This window comes from Lissotriton vulgaris, chromosome 12, assembly GCF_964263255.1.
Source record: "Lissotriton vulgaris chromosome 12, aLisVul1.2, whole genome shotgun sequence".
NCBI classification, from domain to species: Eukaryota; Metazoa; Chordata; class Amphibia; order Caudata; family Salamandridae; genus Lissotriton; species Lissotriton vulgaris.
Window position 1 is genome coordinate 445,046,251 of NC_141700.1, and position 21,565 is coordinate 445,067,815.

The 21,565-nt window shown below is 31.8% G+C and overlaps 8 non-coding genes across 8 annotated transcripts; all 8 read right to left on the bottom strand.

Annotated features, from left to right (window-relative positions):
* Positions 1–615: 615 nt before the first annotated feature.
* TRNAI-AAU (transfer RNA isoleucine (anticodon AAU)) lies at positions 616–689 on the bottom strand. Its single transcript has one exon. It is a non-coding gene; the product is annotated as a tRNA-Ile (tRNA).
* A 3,377-nt stretch (positions 690–4,066) lies between these two features.
* On the bottom strand, positions 4,067–4,140 carry TRNAI-AAU (transfer RNA isoleucine (anticodon AAU)). Its single transcript has one exon. It is a non-coding gene; the product is annotated as a tRNA-Ile (tRNA).
* A 4,240-nt stretch (positions 4,141–8,380) lies between these two features.
* TRNAI-AAU (transfer RNA isoleucine (anticodon AAU)) lies at positions 8,381–8,454 on the bottom strand. Its single transcript has one exon. It is a non-coding gene; the product is annotated as a tRNA-Ile (tRNA).
* Positions 8,455–11,832: 3,378 nt separating this feature from the next.
* Positions 11,833–11,906, bottom strand: TRNAI-AAU (transfer RNA isoleucine (anticodon AAU)). Its single transcript has one exon. It is a non-coding gene; the product is annotated as a tRNA-Ile (tRNA).
* Positions 11,907–12,695: 789 nt separating this feature from the next.
* Positions 12,696–12,769, bottom strand: TRNAI-AAU (transfer RNA isoleucine (anticodon AAU)). The gene has a single exon. It is a non-coding gene; the product is annotated as a tRNA-Ile (tRNA).
* Positions 12,770–15,285: 2,516 nt separating this feature from the next.
* TRNAI-AAU (transfer RNA isoleucine (anticodon AAU)) lies at positions 15,286–15,359 on the bottom strand. Its single transcript has one exon. It is a non-coding gene; the product is annotated as a tRNA-Ile (tRNA).
* A 3,379-nt stretch (positions 15,360–18,738) lies between these two features.
* On the bottom strand, positions 18,739–18,812 carry TRNAI-AAU (transfer RNA isoleucine (anticodon AAU)). The gene has a single exon. It is a non-coding gene; the product is annotated as a tRNA-Ile (tRNA).
* Positions 18,813–20,462: 1,650 nt separating this feature from the next.
* Positions 20,463–20,536, bottom strand: TRNAI-AAU (transfer RNA isoleucine (anticodon AAU)). Its single transcript has one exon. It is a non-coding gene; the product is annotated as a tRNA-Ile (tRNA).
* Between the last annotated feature and the right edge of the window lie 1,029 nt (positions 20,537–21,565).

The following is a 21,565-nucleotide window of genomic DNA, read 5'->3' on the forward strand; positions in this document are numbered from 1 at the left end:
CTTAGTGTTAGAACTTAGAACCATTAATGTTTTTTCCATGTGTTTTAGCAATAAATAACAATTCATCACCTATATGCAATTGATTAATTTAATCATTCTATCAGCTTCCCCTCAAAGGAAATATAGAGATACACATGATACAGAAGAAAATACATCTATTTTCAACATTAAAGGAGCATCAAGTATTGGCTTGGAGACTGATTGAAAATATGTCCTTGGCATTTTTAACTTTTTGCTCTAAAGACTAAACTAATAGGCTCACTAAATATATAGCATACTGTTGAAGAAATAGCAGATGATGAAGTGCTACCGATTGTTAACCCGGGATAGTTGGAAAGCTTATATTCAGCTGTTTACATTCATACTATCTTTATATTTCATCAACAAGACAAAACAAAAATGACCTCAATGAATTGCAATAAATAAGAGATTTAGTTACTTGGTGATAGAACTTAGAACCATTAATAGATATTCCAGGAGCTTTCAGAATAATAATTAATTCTACAACTATATTAAATATATTCATCCAATCCTTCAAGCAGCGTTTGATCCAAGGTGATAAACAGTCAAAAATGAGACACAAGAAAAATTAATCTTTTTTCAAACAATTAAATTTGGCCTGTACAGGGATCGAACCTGTGACCTTGGCGTTATTAGCACCATGCTCTAACCATCTGAGCTAACAGGCCATTTTGCACAAATTGCTGGAAGTCCAGCATATGAAGAAGTGCTAATGATAGTTAACCCGGGAGATTTGGAAAGCTTAATTTCAGAGGTTTACCATGAAGTTATACTTATATAATATCAACATGAAGAAACTAATATGACTCTAAAAAAATTACAATACAAAAGAGATGTTCATACTTAGTGTTAGAACTTAGAACCATTAATGTTTTTCCATGTGTTTTAGCAATAAATAATAATTCATCACCTATATGCAATTGATTCATCTAATCATTCTATCAGCTTCCCCTCAAAGGAAATATAGACATACACATGATACAGAAGAAAATACATCTATTTTCAACATTAAAGGAGCATCAAGTATTGGCTTGGAGACTGATTAAAAGTATGTCCTTGGCATTTTTAACTTTATGCTCTAAAGACTAAACTAATAGGATCACTAAATATATAGCATACTATTGAAGAAATAGCAGATGATGAAGTGCTACTGATTGTTAACCCGGGATAGTTGGAAAGCTTATATTCAGCTGTTTACATTCATACTATCTTTATATTTCATCAACAAGACAAAACAAAAATGACCTCAATGAATTGCAATAAATAAGAGATTTAGTTACTTGGCGTTAGAACTTAGACTCATTAATAGATATTCCAGGAGCTTTCAGAATAATAATTAATTCTACAACTATATGAAATATATTCATCCAATCCTTCAAGCTCCGTTTGATCCAAGGTGATAAACAGTCAAAAATGAGACACACGAAAAATTTATCTTTTTACAAACAATTAAACTTGGCCTGTACAGGGATCGAACCTGTGACCTTGGCTTATTAGCACCACACTCTAACCATCTGAGCTAACAGGCCGTTTTGCATGAATTGCTGGAAGTCCAGCATATGAAGAAGTGCTAATGATAGTTAACCCGGGAGATTTGGAAAGCTTAATTTCAGAGGTTTACCATGAAGTTATAAATATATAATATCAACATGAAGAAACTAATATGACTTTGAAAAAATTACAATACAAAAGAGATTTTCATACTTAGTGTTAGAACTTAGAACCATTAATGTTTTTTCCATGTGTTTTAGCAATAAATAACAATTCATCACCTATATGCAATTGATTCTTTTAATCATTCTATCAGCTTCCCCTCAAAGAAAATATAGAGATACACATGATACAGAAGAAAATACATCTATTTTCGACATTAAAGGAGCATCAAGTATTGGCTAGGAGATTGATTGAAAGTATGTCCTTGGCATTTTTAACTTTATGCTCTAAAGACTAAACTAATAGGCTCACTAAATATATAGCATACTATTGAAGAAATAGCAGATGATGAAGTGCTACCGATTGTTAACCCGGGATAGTTGGAAAGCTTATATTCAGCTGTTTACATTCATACTATCTTTATATTTCATCAACAAGACAAAACAAAAATGACCTCAATAAATTGCAATAAATAAGAGTTTAAGTTACTTGGCGTTAGAACTTAGAACCATTAATAGATATTCCAGGAGCTTTCAGAATAATAATTAATTCTACAACTATATCAAATGTATTTATCCAATCCTTCAAGCAGCGTTTGATCCAAGGTAATAAACAGTCAAGAATGAGACGCAAGAAAAAATTAATCTTTTTTCAAACAATTTAACTTGGCCTGTATAGGGATCGAACCTGTGACCTTGTCGCTATTAGAACCACGCTCTAACCATCTGAGCTAACAGGCCATTTTGCATAAACTCCTGGAAGTCCAGCATATGAAGAAGTGCTAATGATAGTTAACCCGGGAGATTTGGAAAGCTTAAATTCAGAGGTTTACCATGAAGTTATAAATATATAATATCAACATGAAGAAACTAATATGACTTTTAAAAAATTACAATACAAAAGAGATTTTCATACTTAGTGTTAGAACTTAGAACCATTAATGTTTTTTCCGTGTGTTTTAGCAATAAATAACAATTCATCACCTATATGCAATTGATTCATTTAATCATTCTATCAGCTCCCCCTCAAAGGAAATATAGAGATACACATGATACAGAAGAAAATACATCTATTTTCAACATTAAAGGAGCATCAAGTATTGGCTTGGAGACTGATTGAAAGTATGTCCTTGGCATTTTTTACTTTTTGCTCTAAAGACTAAACTAATAGGCTCACTAAATATATAGCATACTATTGAAGAAATAGCAGATGATGAAGTGCTACTGATTGTTAACCCGGGATGGTTGGAAAGCTTATATTCAGCTGTTTACATTCATACTATCTTTATATTTCATCAAAAAGACAAAACAAAAATTACCTCAATGAATTGCAATAAATAATAGATTTAGTTACTTGGAGTTAGAACTTAGAACCATTAATAGATATTCCAGGAGCTTTCAGAATAATAATTAATTCTACAACTATATCAAATGTATTCATCCAATCCTTCAAGCAGTGTTTGATCCACGGTGATAAACAGTCAAAAATGAGACACAAGAAAAATTAATCTTTTTTCAAACAATTAAACTTGGCCTGTACAGGGATCTAACCTGTGACCTTGGCGTTATTAGCACCACGCTCTAACCATCTGAGCTAACAAGCCATTTTGCCCAAATTCCTGGAAGTCCAGCATGTGAAGAACTGCTAATGATAGTTAACCCGGGAGATTTGGATAGCTGAATTTCAGAGGTTTACCATGAAATTATAAATATATAATATCAACATGAAGAAACTAATATGACTTTAAAAAAATTACAATACAAAAGAGATTTTCATACTTAGTGTTAGAACTTAGAACCATTAATGTTTTTTCCATGTGTTTTAGCAATAAATAACAATTCATCACCTATATGCAATTGATTCATCTAATCGTTCTATCAGCTTCCCCTCAAAGGAAATATAGACATACACATGATACAGAAGAAAATACATCTATTTTCAACATTAAAGGAGCATCAAGTATTGGCTTGGAGACTGATTGAAGGTATGTCCTTGGCATTTTTAACTTTATGCTCTAAAGACTAAACTAATAGGCTCAATAAATATATAGCATACCATTGAAGAAATAGCAGATGATGAAGTGCTATTGATTGTTAACCCGGGATAGTTGGAAAGCTTATATTCAGCTGTTTACATTCATACTATCTTTATATTTCATCAACAAGACAAAACAAAAATGACCTCAATAAATTGCAATAAATAAGAGTTTAAGTTACTTGGCGTTAGAACTTAGAACCATTAATAGATATTCCAGGAGCTTTCAGAATAATAATTAATTCTACAACTATATCAAATGTATTTATCCAATCCTTCAAGCAGTGTTTGATCCAAGGTGATAAACAGTCAAGAATGAGACACAAGAAAAATTAATCTTTTTTCATACAATTAAACTTGGCCTGTACAGGGATCGAACCTGTGACCTTGGCGTTATTAGCACCACGCTCTAACCATCTGAGCTAACAGGCCGTTTTGCACAATTTTCTGGAAGTCCAGCATATGAAGAAGTGCTAATGATAGTTAACCTGGGAGATTTGGAAAGCTTAATTTCAGAGGTTTACCATGAAGTTATAAATATATAATATCAACATGAAGAAACTAATATGACTTTAAAAAATTACAATACAAAAGAGATGTTCATACTTAGTGTTAGAACTTAGAACCATTAATGTTTTTTCCGTGTGTTTTAGCAATAAATAATAATTCATCACCTATATGCAATTGATTCATCTAATCATTCTATCAGCTTCCCCTCAAAGGAAATATAGACATACACATGATACAGAAGAAAATACATCTATTTTCAACATTAAAGGAGCATCAAGTATTGGCTTGGAGACTGATTAAAAGTATGTCCTTGGCATTTTTAACTTTATGCTCTAAAGACTAAACTAATAGGATCACTAAATATATAGCATACTATTGAAGAAATAGCAGATGATGAAGTGCTACTGATTGTTAACCCGGGATAGTTGGAAAGCTTATATTCAGCTGTTTACATTCATACTATCTTTATATTTCATCAACAAGACAAAACAAAAATGACCTCAATGAATTGCAATAAATAAGAGATTTAGTTACTTGGCGTTAGAACTTAGACTCATTAATAGATATTCCAGGAGCTTTCAGAATAATAATTAATTCTACAACTATATGAAATATATTCATCCAATCCTTCAAGCTCCGTTTGATCCAAGGTGATAAACAGTCAAAAATGAGACACACGAAAAATTTATCTTTTTACAAACAATTAAACTTGGCCTGTACAGGGATCGAACCTGTGACCTTGGCGTTATTAGCATCACACTCTAACCATCTGAGCTAACAGGCCGTTTTGCATGAATTGCTGGAAGTCCAGCATATGAAGAAGTGCTAATGATAGTTAACCCGGGAGATTTGGAAAGCTTAATTTCAGAGGTTTACCATGAAGTTATAAATATATAATATCAACATGAAGAAACTAATATGACTTTAAAAAAATTACAATACAAAAGAGATTTTCATACTTAGTGTTAGAACTTAGAACCATTAATGTTTTTTCCATGTGTTTTAGCAATAAATAACAATTCATCACCTATATGCAATTGATTCTTTTAATCATTCTATCAGCTTCCCCTCAAAGAAAATATAGAGATACACATGATACAGAAGAAAAAACATCTATTTTCAACATTAAAGGAGCATCAAGTATTGGCTAGGAGATTGATTGAAAGTATGTCCTTGGCATTTTTAACTTTATGCTCTAAAGACTAAACTAATAGGCTCACTAAATATATAGCATACTATTGAAGAAATAGCAGATGATGAAGTGCTACCGATTGTTAACCCGGGATAGTTGGAAAGCTTATATTCAGCTGTTTACATTCATACTATCTTTATATTTCATCAACAAGACAAAACAAAAATGACCTCAATAAATTGCAATAAATAAGAGTTTAAGTTACTTGGCGTTAGAACTTAGAACCATTAATAGATATTCCAGGAGCTTTCAGAATAATAATTAATTCTACAACTATATCAAATGTATTTATCCAATCCTTCAAGCAGCGTTTGATCCAAGGTAATAAACAGTCAAGAATGAGACGCAAGAAAAAATTAATCTTTTTTCAAACAATTTAACTTGGCCTGTATAGGGATCGAACCTGTGACCTTGTCGCTATTAGAACCACGCTCTAACCATCTGAGCTAACAGGCCATTTTGCATAAACTCCTGGAAGTCCAGCATATGAAGAAGTGCTAATGATAGTTAACCCGGGAGATTTGGAAAGCTTAAATTCAGAGGTTTACCATGAAGTTATAAATATATAATATCAACATGAAGAAACTAATATGACTTTAAAAAAATTACAATACAAAAGAGATTTTCATACTTAGTGTTAGAACTTAGAACCATTAATGTTTTTTCCGTGTGTTTTAGCAATAAATAACAATTCATCACCTATATGCAATTGATTCATTTAATCATTCTATCAGCTCCCCCTCAAAGGAAATATAGAGATACACATGATACAGAAGAAAATACATCTATTTTCAACATTAAAGGAGCATCAAGTATTGGCTTGGAGACTGATTGAAAGTATGTCCTTGGCATTTTTTACTTTTTGCTCTAAAGACTAAACTAATAGGCTCACTAAATATATAGCATACTATTGAAGAAATAGCAGATGATGAAGTGCTACTGATTGTTAACCCGGGATGGTTGGAAAGCTTATATTCAGCTGTTTACATTCATACTATCTTTATATTTCATCAAAAAGACAAAACAAAAATTACCTCAATGAATTGCAATAAATAATAGATTTAGTTACTTGGAGTTAGAACTTAGAACCATTAATAGATATTCCAGGAGCTTTCAGAATAATAATTAATTCTACAACTATATCAAATGTATTCATCCAATCCTTCAAGCAGTGTTTGATCCACGGTGATAAACAGTCAAAAATGAGACACAAGAAAAATTAATCTTTTTTCAAACAATTAAACTTGGCCTGTACAGGGATCTAACCTGTGACCTTGGCGTTATTAGCACCACGCTCTAACCATCTGAGCTAACAAGCCATTTTGCCCAAATTCCTGGAAGTCCAGCATGTGAAGAACTGCTAATGATAGTTAACCCGGGAGATTTGGATAGCTGAATTTCAGAGGTTTACCATGAAGTTATAAATATATAATATCAACATGAAGAAACTAATATGACTTTAAAAAATTACAATACAAAAGAGATGTTCATACTTAGTGTTAGAACTTAGAACCATTAATGTTTTTTCCATGTGTTTTAGCAATAAATAACAATTCATCACCTATATGCAATTGATTCATTTAATCATTCTATCAGCTTCCCCTCAAAGGAAATATAGAGATACACATGATACAGAAGAAAATACATCTATTTTCAACATTAAAGGAGCATCAAGTATTGGCTAGGAGATTGATTGAAAGTATGTCCTTGGCATTTTTAACTTTATGCTCTAAAGACTAAACTAATAGGCTCACTAAATATATAGCATACTATTGAAGAAATAGCAGATGATGAAGTGCTACCGATTGTTAACCCGGGATAGTTGGAAAGCTTATATTCAGCTGTTTACATTCATACTATCTTTATATTTCATCAACAAGACAAAACAAAAATGACCTCAATAAATTGCAATAAATAAGAGTTTAAGTTACTTGGCGTTAGAACTTAGAACCATTAATAGATATTCCAGGAGCTTTCAGAATAATAATTAATTCTACCACTATATCAAATGTATTTATCCAATCCTTCAAGCAGTGTTTGATCCAAGGTGATAAACAGTCAAAAATGAGACACAAGAAAAATGTATCTTTTTTCAAACAATTAAACTCGGCCTGTACAGGGATCGAACCTGTCACCTTGGCGTTATTAGCACCACGCTCTAACCATCTGAGCTAACAGGCCGTTTTGCACAATTTCCTGGAAGTCCAGCATATGAAGAAGTGCTAATGATAGTTAACCTGGGAGATTTGGAAAGCTTAATTTCAGAGGTTTACCATGAAGTTATAAATATATAATATCAACATGAAGAAACTAATATGACTTTAAAAAAATTACAATACAAAAGAGATGTTCATTCTTAGTGTTAGAACTTAGAACCATTAATGTTTTTTCCATGTGTTTTAGCAATAAATAACAATTCATCACCTATATGCAATTGATTCATTTAATCATTCTATCAGCTTCCCCTCAAAGGAAATATAGAGATACACATGATACAGAAGAAAATACATCTATTTTCAACATTAAAGGAGCATCAAGTATTGGCTTGGAGACTGATTGAAAATATGTCCTTGGCATTTTTAACTTTTTGCTCTAAAGACTAAACTAATAGGCTCACTAAATATATAGCATACTGTTGAAGAAATAGCAGATGATGAAGTGCTACCGATTGTTAACCCGGGATAGTTGGAAAGCTTATATTCAGCTGTTTACATTCATACTATCTTTATATTTCATCAACAAGACAAAACAAAAATGACCTCAATGAATTGCAATAAATAAGAGATTTAGTTACTTGGTGTTACAACTTAGAACCATTAATAGATATTCCAGGAGCTTTCAGAATAATAATTAATTCTACAACTATATTAAATATATTCATCCAATCCTTCAAGCAGCGTTTGATCCAAGGTGATAAACAGTCAAAAATGAGACACAAGAAAAATTAATCTTTTTTCAAACAATTAAATTTGGCCTGTACAGGGATCGAACCTGTGACCTTGGCGTTATTAGCACCATGCTCTAACCATCTGAGCTAACAGGCCATTTTGCACAAATTCCTGGAAGTCCAGCATATGAAGAAGTGCTAATGATAGTTAACCGGGGAGATTTGGAAAGCTTAATTTCAGAGGTTTACCATGAAGTTATACTTATATAATATCAACATGAAGAAACTAATATGACTCTAAAAAAATTACAATACAAAAGAGATGTTCATACTTAGTGTTAGAACTTAGAACCATTAATGTTTTTTCCATGTGTTTTAGCAATAAATAATAATTCATCACCTATATGCAATTGATTCATCTAATCATTCTATCAGCTTCCCCTCAAAGGAAATATAGACATACACATGATACAGAAGAAAATACATCTATTTTCAACATTAAAGGAGCATCAAGTATTGGCTTGGAGACTGATTAAAAGTATGTCCTTGGCATTTTTAACTTCATGCTCTAAAGACTAAACTAATAGGATCACTAAATATATAGCATACTATTGAAGAAATAGCAGATGATGAAGTGCTACTGATTGTTAACCCGGGATAGTTGGAAAGCTTATATTCAGCTGTTTACATTCATACTATCTTTATATTTCATCAACAAGACAAAACAAAAATGACCTCAATGAATTGCAATAAATAAGAGATTTAGTTACTTGGCGTTAGAACTTAGACTCATTAATAGATATTCCAGGAGCTTTCAGAATAATAATTAATTCTACAACTATATGAAATATATTCATCCAATCCTTCAAGCTCCGTTTGATCCAAGATGATAAACAGTCAAAAATGAGACACACGAAAAATTTATCTTTTTACAAACAATTAAACTTGGCCTGTACAGGGATCGAACCTGTGACCTTGGCGTTATTAGCATCACACTCTAACCATCTGAGCTAACAGGCCGTCTTGCATGAATTGCTGGAAGTCCAGCATATGAAGAAGTGCTAATGATAGTTAACCCGGGAGATTTGGAAAGCTTAATTTCAGAGGTTTACCATGAAGTTATAAATATATAATATCAACATGAAGAAACTAATATGACTTTAAAAAAATTACAATACAAAAGAGATTTTCATACTTAGTGTTAGAACTTAGAACCATTAATGTTTTTTCCATGTGTTTTAGCAATAAATAACAATTCATCACCTATATGCAATTGATTCTTTTAATCATTCTATCAGCTTCCCCTCAAAGAAAATATAGAGATACACATGATACAGAAGAAAATACATCTATTTTCAACATTAAAGGAGCATCAAGTATTGGCTAGGAGATTGATTGAAAGTATGTCCTTGGCATTTTTAACTTTATGCTCTAAAGACTAAACTAATAGGCTCACTAAATATATAGCATACTATTGAAGAAATAGCAGATGATGAAGTGCTACCGATTGTTAACCCGGGATAGTTGGAAAGCTTATATTCAGCTGTTTACATTCATACTATCTTTATATTTCATCAACAAGACAAAACAAAAATGACCTCAATAAATTGCAATAAATAAGAGTTTAAGTTACTTGGCGTTAGAACTTAGAACCATTAATAGATATTCCAGGAGCTTTCAGAATAATAATTAATTCTACAACTATATCAAATGTATTTATCCAATCCTTCAAGCAGCGTTTGATCCAAGGTAATAAACAGTCAAGAATGAGACGCAAGAAAAAATTAATCTTTTTTCAAACAATTTAACTTGGCCTGTATAGGGATCGAACCTGTGACCTTGTCGCTATTAGAACCACGCTCTAACCATCTGAGCTAACAGGCCATTTTGCATAAACTCCTGGAAGTCCAGCATATGAAGAAGTGCTAATGATAGTTAACCCGGGAGATTTGGAAAGCTTAAATTCAGAGGTTTACCATGAAGTTATAAATATATAATATCAACATGAAGAAACTAATATGACTTTTAAAAAATTACAATACAAAAGAGATTTTCATACTTAGTGTTAGAACTTAGAACCAATAATGTTTTTTCCGTGTGTTTTAGCAATAAATAACAATTCATCACCTATATGCAATTGATTCATTTAATCATTCTATCAGCTCCCCCTCAAAGGAAATATAGAGATACACATGATACAGAAGAAAATACATCTATTTTCAACATTAAAGGAGCATCAAGTATTGGCTTGGAGACTGATTGAAAGTATGTCCTTGGCATTTTTTACTTTTTGCTCTAAAGACTAAACTAATAGGCTCACTAAATATATAGCATACTATTGAAGAAATAGCAGATGATGAAGTGCTACTGATTGTTAACCCGGGATGGTTGGAAAGCTTATATTCAGCTGTTTACATTCATACTATCTTTATATTTCATCAAAAAGACAAAACAAAAATTACCTCAATGAATTGCAATAAATAATAGATTTAGTTACTTGGAGTTAGAACTTAGAACCATTAATAGATATTCCAGGAGCTTTCAGAATAATAATTAATTCTACAACTATATCAAATGTATTCATCCAATCCTTCAAGCAGTGTTTGATCCACGGTGATAAACAGTCAAAAATGAGACACAAGAAAAATTAATCTTTTTTCAAACAATTAAACTTGGCCTGTACAGGGATCTAACCTGTGACCTTGGCGTTATTAGCACCACGCTCTAACCATCTGAGCTAACAAGCCATTTTGCCCAAATTCCTGGAAGTCCAGCATGTGAAGAACTGCTAATGATAGTTAACCCGGGAGATTTGGAAAGCTTAATTTCAGAGGTTTACCATGAAGTTATAAATATATAATATCAACATGAAGAAACTAATATGACTTTAAAAAATTACAATACAAAAGAGATGTTCATACTTAGTGTTAGAACTTAGAACCATTAATGTTTTTTCCATGTGTTTTAGCAATAAATAACAATTCATCACCTATATGCAATTGATTCATTTAATCATTCTATCAGCTTCCCCTCAAAGGAAATATAGAGATACACATGATACAGAAGAAAATACATCTATTTTCAACATTAAAGGAGCATCAAGTATTGGCTAGGAGATTGATTGAAAGTATGTCCTTGGCATTTTTAACTTTATGCTCTAAAGACTAAACTAATAGGCTCACTAAATATATAGCATACTATTGAAGAAATAGCAGATGATGAAGTGCTACCGATTGTTAACCCGGGATAGTTGGAAAGCTTATATTCAGCTGTTTACATTCATACTATCTTTATATTTCATCAACAAGACAAAACAAAAATGACCTCAATAAATTGCAATAAATAAGAGTTTAAGTTACTTGGCGTTAGAACTTAGAACCATTAATAGATATTCCAGGAGCTTTCAGAATAATAATTAATTCTACCACTATATCAAATGTATTTATCCAATCCTTCAAGCAGTGTTTGATCCAAGGTGATAAACAGTCAAAAATGAGACACAAGAAAAATTTATCTTTTTTCAAACAATTAAACTCGGCCTGTACAGGGATCGAACCTGTGACCTTGGCGTTATTAGCACCACGCTCTAACCATCTGAGCTAACAGGCCGTTTTGCACAATTTCCTGGAAGTCCAGCATATGAAGAAGTGCTAATGATAGTTAACCTGGGAGATTTGGAAAGCTTAATTTCAGAGGTTTACCATGAAGTTATAAATATATAATATCAACATGAAGAAACTAATATGACTTTAAAAAAATTACAATACAAAAGAGATGTTCATTCTTAGTGTTAGAACTTAGAACCATTAATGTTTTTTCCATGTGTTTTAGCAATAAATAACAATTCATCACCTATATGCAATTGATTCATTTAATCATTCTATCAGCTTCCCCTCAAAGGAAATATAGAGATACACATGATACAGAAGAAAATACATCTATTTTCAACATTAAAGGAGCATCAAGTATTGGCTTGGAGACTGATTGAAAATATGTCCTTGGCATTTTTAACTTTTTGCTCTAAAGACTAAACTAATAGGCTCACTAAATATATAGCATACTGTTGAAGAAATAGCAGATGATGAAGTGCTACCGATTGTTAACCCGGGATAGTTGGAAAGCTTATATTCAGCTGTTTACATTCATACTATCTTTATATTTCATCAACAAGACAAAACAAAAATGACCTCAATGAATTGCAATAAATAAGAGATTTAGTTACTTGGTGTTAGAACTTAGAACCATTAATAGATATTCCAGGAGCTTTCAGAATAATAATTAATTCTACAACTATATTAAATATATTCATCCAATCCTTCAAGCAGCGTTTGATCCAAGGTGATAAACAGTCAAAAATGAGACACAAGAAAAATTAATCTTTTTTCAAACAATTAAATTTGGCCTGTACAGGGATCGAACCTGTGACCTTGGCGTTATTAGCACCATGCTCTAACCATCTGAGCTAACAGGCCATTTTGCACAAATTCCTGGAAGTCCAGCATATGAAGAAGTGCTAATGATAGTTAACCGGGGAGATTTGGAAAGCTTAATTTCAGAGGTTTACCATGAAGTTATACTTATATAATATCAACATGAAGAAACTAATATGACTCTAAAAAAATTACAATACAAAAGAGATGTTCATACTTAGTGTTAGAACTTAGAACCATTAATGTTTTTTCCATGTGTTTTAGCAATAAATAATAATTCATCACCTATATGCAATTGATTCATCTAATCATTCTATCAGCTTCCCCTCAAAGGAAATATAGACATACACATGATACAGAAGAAAATACATCTATTTTCAACATTAAAGGAGCATCAAGTATTGGCTTGGAGACTGATTAAAAGTATGTCCTTGGCATTTTTAACTTCATGCTCTAAAGACTAAACTAATAGGATCACTAAATATATAGCATACTATTGAAGAAATAGCAGATGATGAAGTGCTACTGATTGTTAACCCGGGATAGTTGGAAAGCTTATATTCAGCTGTTTACATTCATACTATATTTATATTTCATCAACAAGACAAAACAAAAATGACCTCAATGAATTGCAATAAATAAGAGATTTAGATACTTGGCGTTAGAACTTAGACTCATTAATAGATATTCCAGGAGCTTTCAGAATAATAATTAATTCTACAACTATATGAAATATATTCATCCAATCCTTCAAGCTCCGTTTGATCCAAGGTGATAAACAGTCAAAAATGAGACACACGAAAAATGTATCTTTTTACAAACAATTAAACTTGGCCTGTACAGGGATCGAACCTGTGACCTTGGCGTTATTAGCATCACACTCTAACCATCTGAGCTAACAGGCCGTTTTGCATGAATTGCTGGAAGTCCAGCATATGAAGAAGTGCTAATGATAGTTAACCCGGGAGATTTGGAAAGCTTAATTTCAGAGGTTTACCATGAAGTTATAAATATATAATATCAACATGAAGAAACTAATATGACTTTAAAAAAATTACAATACAAAAGAGATTTTCATACTTAGTGTTAGAACTTAGAACCATTAATGTTTTTTCCATGTGTTTTAGCAATAAATAACAATTCATCACCTATATGCAATTGATTCTTTTAATCATTCTATCAGCTTCCCCTCAAAGAAAATATAGAGATACACATGATACAGAAGAAAATACATCTATTTTCAACATTAAAGGAGCATCAAGTATTGGCTAGGAGATTGATTGAAAGTATGTCCTTGGCATTTTTAACTTTATGCTCTAAAGACTAAACTAATAGGCTCACTAAATATATAGCATACTATTGAAGAAATAGCAGATGATGAAGTGCTACCGATTGTTAACCCGGGATAGTTGGAAAGCTTATATTCAGCTGTTTACATTCATACTATCTTTATATTTCATCAACAAGACAAAACAAAAATGACCTCAATAAATTGCAATAAATAAGAGTTTAAGTTACTTGGCGTTAGAACTTCGAACCATTAATAGATATTCCAGGAGCTTTCAGAATAATAATTAATTCTACAACTATATCAAATGTATTTATCCAATCCTTCAAGCAGCGTTTGATCCAAGGTAATAAACAGTCAAGAATGAGACGCAAGAAAAAATTAATCTTTTTTCAAACAATTTAACTTGGCCTGTATAGGGATCGAACCTGTGACCTTGTCGCTATTAGAACCACGCTCTAACCATCTGAGCTAACAGGCCATTTTGCATAAACTCCTGGAAGTCCAGCATATGAAGAAGTGCTAATGATAGTTAACCCGGGAGATTTGGAAAGCTTAAATTCAGAGGTTTACCATGAAGTTATAAATATATAATATCAACATGAAGAAATTAATATGACTTTAAAAAAATTACAATACAAAAGAGATTTTCATACTTAGTGTTAGAACTTAGAACCATTAATGTTTTTTCCGTGTGTTTTAGCAATAAATAACAATTCATCACCTGTATGCAATTGATTCATTTAATCATTCTATCAGCTCCCCCTCAAAGGAAATATAGAGATACACATGATACAGAAGAAAATACATCTATTTTCAACATTAAAGGAGCATCAAGTATTGGCTTGGAGACTGATTGAAAGTATGTCCTTGGCATTTTTTACTTTTTGCTCTAAAGACTAAACTAATAGGCTCACTAAATATATAGCATACTATTGAAGAAATAGCAGATGATGAAGTGCTACTGATTGTTAACCCGGGATGGTTGGAAAGCTTATATTCAGCTGTTTACATTCATACTATCTTTATATTTCATCAAAAAGACAAAACAAAAATTACCTCAATGAATTGCAATAAATAATAGATTTAGTTACTTGGAGTTAGAACTTAGAACCATTAATAGATATTCCAGGAGCTTTCAGAATAATAATTAATTCTACAACTATATCAAATGTATTCATCCAATCCTTCAAGCAGTGTTTGATCCACGGTGATAAACAGTCAAAAATGAGACACAAGAAAAATTAATCTTTTTTCAAACAATTAAATTTGGCCTGTACAGGGATCGAACCTGTGACCTTGGCGTTATTAGCACCATGCTCTAACCATCTGAGCTAACAGGCCATTTTGCACAAATTCCTGGAAGTCCAGCATATGAAGAAGTGCTAATGATAGTTAACCGGGGAGATTTGGAAAGCTTAATTTCAGAGGTTTACCATGAAGTTATACTTATATAATATCAACATGAAGAAACTAATATGACTCTAAAAAAATTACAATACAAAAGAGATGTTCATACTTAGTGTTAGAACTTAGAACCATTAATGTTTTTTCCATGTGTTTTAGCAATAAATAATAATTCATCACCTATATGCAATTGATTCATCTAATCATTCTATCAGCTTCCCCTCAAAGGAAATATAGACATACACATGATACAGAAGAAAATACATCTATTTTCAACATTAAAGGAGCATCAAGTATTGGCTTGGAGACTGATTAAAAGTATGTCCTTGGCATTTTTAACTTTATGCTCTAAAGACTAAACTAATAGGATCACTAAATATATAGCATACTATTGAAGAAATAGCAGATGATGAAGTGCTACTGATTGTTAACCCGGGATAGTTGGAAAGCTTATATTCAGCTGTTTACATTCATACTATCTTTATATTTCATCAACAAGACAAAACAAAAATGACCTCAATGAATTGCAATAAATAAGAGATTTAGTTACTTGGCGTTAGAACTTAGACTCATTAATAGATATTCCAGGAGCTTTCAGAATAATAATTAATTCTACAACTATATGAAATATATTCATCCAATCCTTCAAGCTCCGTTTGATCCAAGGTGATAAACAGTCAAAAATGAGACACACGAAAAATTTATCTTTTTACAAACAATTAAACTTGGCCTGTACAGGGATCGAACCTGTGACCTTGGCGTTATTAGCATCACACTCTAACCATCTGAGCTAACAGGCCGTTTTGCATGAATTGCTGGAAGTCCAGCATATGAAGAAGTGCTAATGATAGTTAACCCGGGATATTTGGAAAGCTTAATTTCAGAGGTTTACCATGAAGTTATAAATATATAATATCAACATGAAGAAACTAATATGACTTTAAAAATATTACAATACAAAAGAGATTTTCATACTTAGTGTTAGAACTTAGAACCATTAATGTTTTTTCCATGTGTTTTAGCAATAAATAACAATTCATCACCTATATGCAATTGATTCTTTTAATCATTCTATCAGCTTCCCCTCAAAGAAAATATAGAGATACACATGATACAGAAGAAAATACATCTATTTTCAACATTAAAGGAGCATCAAGTATTGGCTAGGAGATTGATTGAAAGTATGTCCTTGGCATTTTTTACTTTATGCTCTAAAGACTAAACTAATAGGCTCACTAAATATATAGCATACTATTGAAGAAATAGCAGATGATGAAGTGCTACCGATTGTTAACCCGGGATAGTTGGAAAGCTTATATTCAGCTGTTTACATTCATACTATCTTTATATTTCATCAACAAGACAAAACAAAAATGACCTCAATAAATTGCAATAAATAAGAGTTTAAGTTACTTGGCGTTAGAACTTAGAACCATTAATAGATATTCCAGGAGCTTTCAGAATAATAATTAATTCTACAACTATATCAAATGTATTTATCCAATCCTTCAAGCAGCGTTTGATCCAAGGTAATAAACAGTCAAGAATGAGACGCAAGAAAAAATTAATCTTTTTTCAAACAATTTAACTTGGCCTGTATAGGGATCGAACCTGTGACCTTGTCGCTATTAGAACCACGCTCTAACCATCTGAGCTAACAGGCCATTTTGCATAAACTCCTGGAAGTCCAGCATATGAAGAAGTGCTAATGATAGTTAACCCGGGAGATTTGGAAAGCTTAAATTCAGAGGTTTACCATGAAGTTATAAATATATAATATCAACATGAAGAAACTAATATGACTTTAAAAAAATTACAATACAAAAGAGATTTTCATACTTAGTGTTAGAACTTAGAACCATTAATGTTTTTTCCGTGTGTTTTAGCAATAAATAACAATTCATCACCTATATGCAATTGATTCATTTAATCATTCTATCAGCTCCCCCTCAAAGGAAATATAGAGATACACATGATACAGAAGAAAATACATCTATTTTCAACATTAAAGGAGCATCAAGTATTGGCTTGGAGACTGATTGAAAGTATGTCCTTGGCATTTTTTACTTTTTGCTCTAAAGACTAAACTAATAGGCTCACTAAATATATAGCATACTATTGAAGAAATAGCAGATGATGAAGTGCTACTGATTGTTAACCCGGGATGGTTGGAAAGCTTATATTCAGCTGTTTACATTCATACTATCTTTATATTTCATCAAAAAGACAAAACAAAAATTACCTCAATGAATTGCAATAAATAATAGATTTAGTTACTTGGAGTTAGAACTTAGAACCATTAATAGATATTCCAGGAGCTTTCAGAATAATAATTAATTCTACAACTATATCAAATGTATTCATCCAATCCTTCAAGCAGTGTTTGATCCACGGTGATAAACAGTCAAAAAAAAGACACAAGAAAAATTAATCTTTTTTCAAACAATTAAACTTGGCCTGTACAGGGATCTAACCTGTGACCTTGGCGTTATTAGCACCACGCTCTAACCATCTGAGCTAACAAGCCATTTTGCCCAAATTCCTGGAAGTCCAGCATGTGAAGAACTGCTAATGATAGTTAACCCGGGAGATTTGGATAGCTGAATTTCAGAGGTTTACCATGAAATTATAAATATATAATATCAACATGAAGAAACTAATATGACTTTAAAAAAATTACAATACAAAAGAGATTTTCATACTTAGTGTTAGAACTTAGAACCATTAATGTTTTTTCCATGTGTTTTAGCAATAAATAACAATTCATCACCTATATGCAATTGATTCATCTAATCGTTCTATCAGCTTCCCCTCAAAGGAAATATAGACATACACATGATACAGAAGAAAATACATCTATTTTCAACATTAAAGGAGCATCAAGTATTGGCTTGGAGACTGATTGAAGGTATGTCCTTGGCATTTTTAACTTTATGCTCTAAAGACTAAACTAATAGGCTCAATAAATATATAGCATACCATTGAAGAAATAGCAGATGATGAAGTGCTATTGATTGTTAACCCGGGATAGTTGGAAAGCTTATATTCAGCTGTTTACATTCATACTATCTTTATATTTCATCAACAAGACAAAACAAAAATGACCTCAATAAATTGCAATAAATAAGAGTTTAAGTTACTTGGCGTTAGAACTTAGAACCATTAATAGATATTCCAGGAGCTTTCAGAATAATAATTAATTCTACAACTATATCAAATGTATTTATCCAATCCTTCAAGCAGTGTTTGATCCAAGGTGATAAACAGTCAAAAATGAGACACAAGAAAAATTAATCTTTTTTCATACAATTAAACTTGGCCTGTACAGGGATCGAACCTGTGACCTTGGCGTTATTAGCACCACGCTCTAACCATCTGAGCTAACAGGCCATTTTGCACAATTTCCTGGAAGTCCAGCATATGAAGAAGTGCTAATGATAGTTAACCTGGGAGATTTGGAAAGCTTAATTTCAGAGGTTTACCATGAAGTTATAAATATATAATATCAACATGAAGAAACTAATATGACTTTAAAAAATTACAATACAAAAGAGATGTTCATACTTAGTGTTAGAACTTAGAACCATTAATGTTTTTTCCATGTGTTTTAGCAATAAATAACAATTCATCACCTATATGCAATTGATTCATTTAATCATTCTATCAGCTTCCCCTCAAAGGAAATATAGAGATACACATGATACAGAAGAAAATACATCTATTTTCAACATTAAAGGAGCATCAAGTATTGGCTAGGAGATTGATTGAAAGTATGTCCTCGGCATTTTTAACTTTATGCTCTAAAGACTAAACTAATAGGCTCACTAAATATATAGCATACTATTGAAGAAATAGCAGATGATGAAGTGCTACCGATTGTTAACCCGGGATAGTTGGAAAGCTTATATTCAGCTGTTTACATTCATACTATCTTTATATTTCATCAACAAGACAAAACAAAAATGACCTCAATAAATTGCAATAAATAAGAGTTTAAGTTACTTGGCGTTAGAACTTAGAACCATTAATAGATATTCCAGGAGCTTTCAGAATAATAATTAATTCTACCACTATATAAAATGTATTTATCCAATCCTTCAAGCAGTGTTTGATTCAAGGTGATAAACAGTCAAAAATGAGACACAAGAAAAATGTATCTTTTTTCAAACAATTAAACTCGGCTTGTACAGGGATCGAACCTGTGACCTTGGCGTTATTAGCACCACGCTCTAACCATCTGAGCTAACAGGCCGTTTTGCACAATTTCCTGGAAGTCCAGCATATGAAGAAGTGCTAATGATAGTTAACCTGGGAGATTTGGAAAGCTTAATTTCAGAGGTTTACCATGAAGTTATAAATATATAATATCAACATGAAGAAACTAATATGACTTTAAAAAAATTACAATACAAAAGAGATGTTCATTCTTAGTGTTAGAACTTAGAACCATTAATGTTTTTTCCATGTGTTTTAGCAATAAATAACAATTCATCACCTATATGCAATTGATTCATTTAATCATTCTATCAGCTTCCCCTCAAAGGAAATATAGAGATACACATGATACAGAAGAAAATACATCTATTTTCAACATTAAAGGAGCATCAAGTATTGGTTAGGAGACTGATTGAAAATATGTCCTTGGCATTTTTAACTTTTTGCTCTAAAGACTAAACTAATAGGCTCACTAAATATATAGCATACTGTTGAAGAAATAGCAGATGATGAAGTGCTACCGATTGTTAACCCGGGATAGTTGGAAAGCTTATATTCAGCTGTTTACATTCATACTATCTTTATATTTCATCAACAAGACAAAACAAAAATGACCTCAATGAATTGCAATAAATAAGAGATTTAGTTACTTGGTGTTAGAACTTAGAACCATTAATAGATATTCCAGGAGCTTTCAGAATAATAATTAATTCTACAACTATATTAAATATATTATCCAATCCTTCAAGCAGCGTTTGATCCAAGGTGATAAACAGTCAAAAATGAGACACAAGAAAAATTAATCTTTTTTCAAACAATTAAATTTGGCCTGTACAGGGATCGAACCTGTGACCTTGGCGTTATTAGCACCATGCTCTAACCATCTGAGCTAACAGGCCATTTTGCACAAATTCCTGGAAGTCCAGCATATGAAGAAGTGCTAATGATAGATAACCGGGGAGATTTGGAAAGCTTAATTTCAGAGGTTTACCATGAAGTTATACTTATATAATATCAACATGAAGAAACTAATATGACTCTAAAAAAATTACAATACAAAAGAGATGTTCGTACTTAGTGTTAGAACTTAGAACCATTAATGTTTTTTCCATGTGTTTTAGCAATAAATAATAATTCATCACCTATATGCAATTGATTCATCTAATCATTCTATCAGCTTCCCCTCAAAGGAAATATAGACATACACATGATACAGAAGAAAATACATCTATTTTCAACATTAAAGGAGCATCAAGTATTGGCTTGGAGACTGATTAAAAGTATGTCCTTGGCATTTTTAACTTCATGCTCTAAAGACTAAACTAATAGGATCACTAAATATATAGCATACTATTGAAGAAATAGCAGATGATGAAGTGCTACTGATTGTTAACCCGGGATAGTTGGAAAGCTTATATTCAGCTGTTTACATTCATACTATCTTTATATTTCATCAACAAGACAAAACAAAAATGACCTCAATGAATTGCAATAAATAAGAGATTTAGATACTTGGCGTTAGAACTTAGACTCATTAATAGATATTCCAGGAGCTTTCAGAATAATAATTAATTCTACAACTATATGAAATATATTCATCCAATCCTTCAAGCTCCATTTGATCCAAGGTGATAAACAGTCAAAAATGAGACACACGAAAAATGTATCTTTTTACAAACAATTAAACTTGGCCTGTACAGGGATCGAACCTGTGACCTTGGCGTTATTAGCATCACACTCTAACCATCTGAGCTAACAGGCCGTTTTGCATGAATTGCTGGAAGTCCAGCATATGAAGAAGTGCTAATGATAGTTAACCCGGGAGATTTGGAAAGCTTAATTTCAGAGGTTTACCATGAAGTTATAAATATATAATATCAACATGAAGAAACTAATATGACTTTAAAAAAATTACAATACAAAAGAGA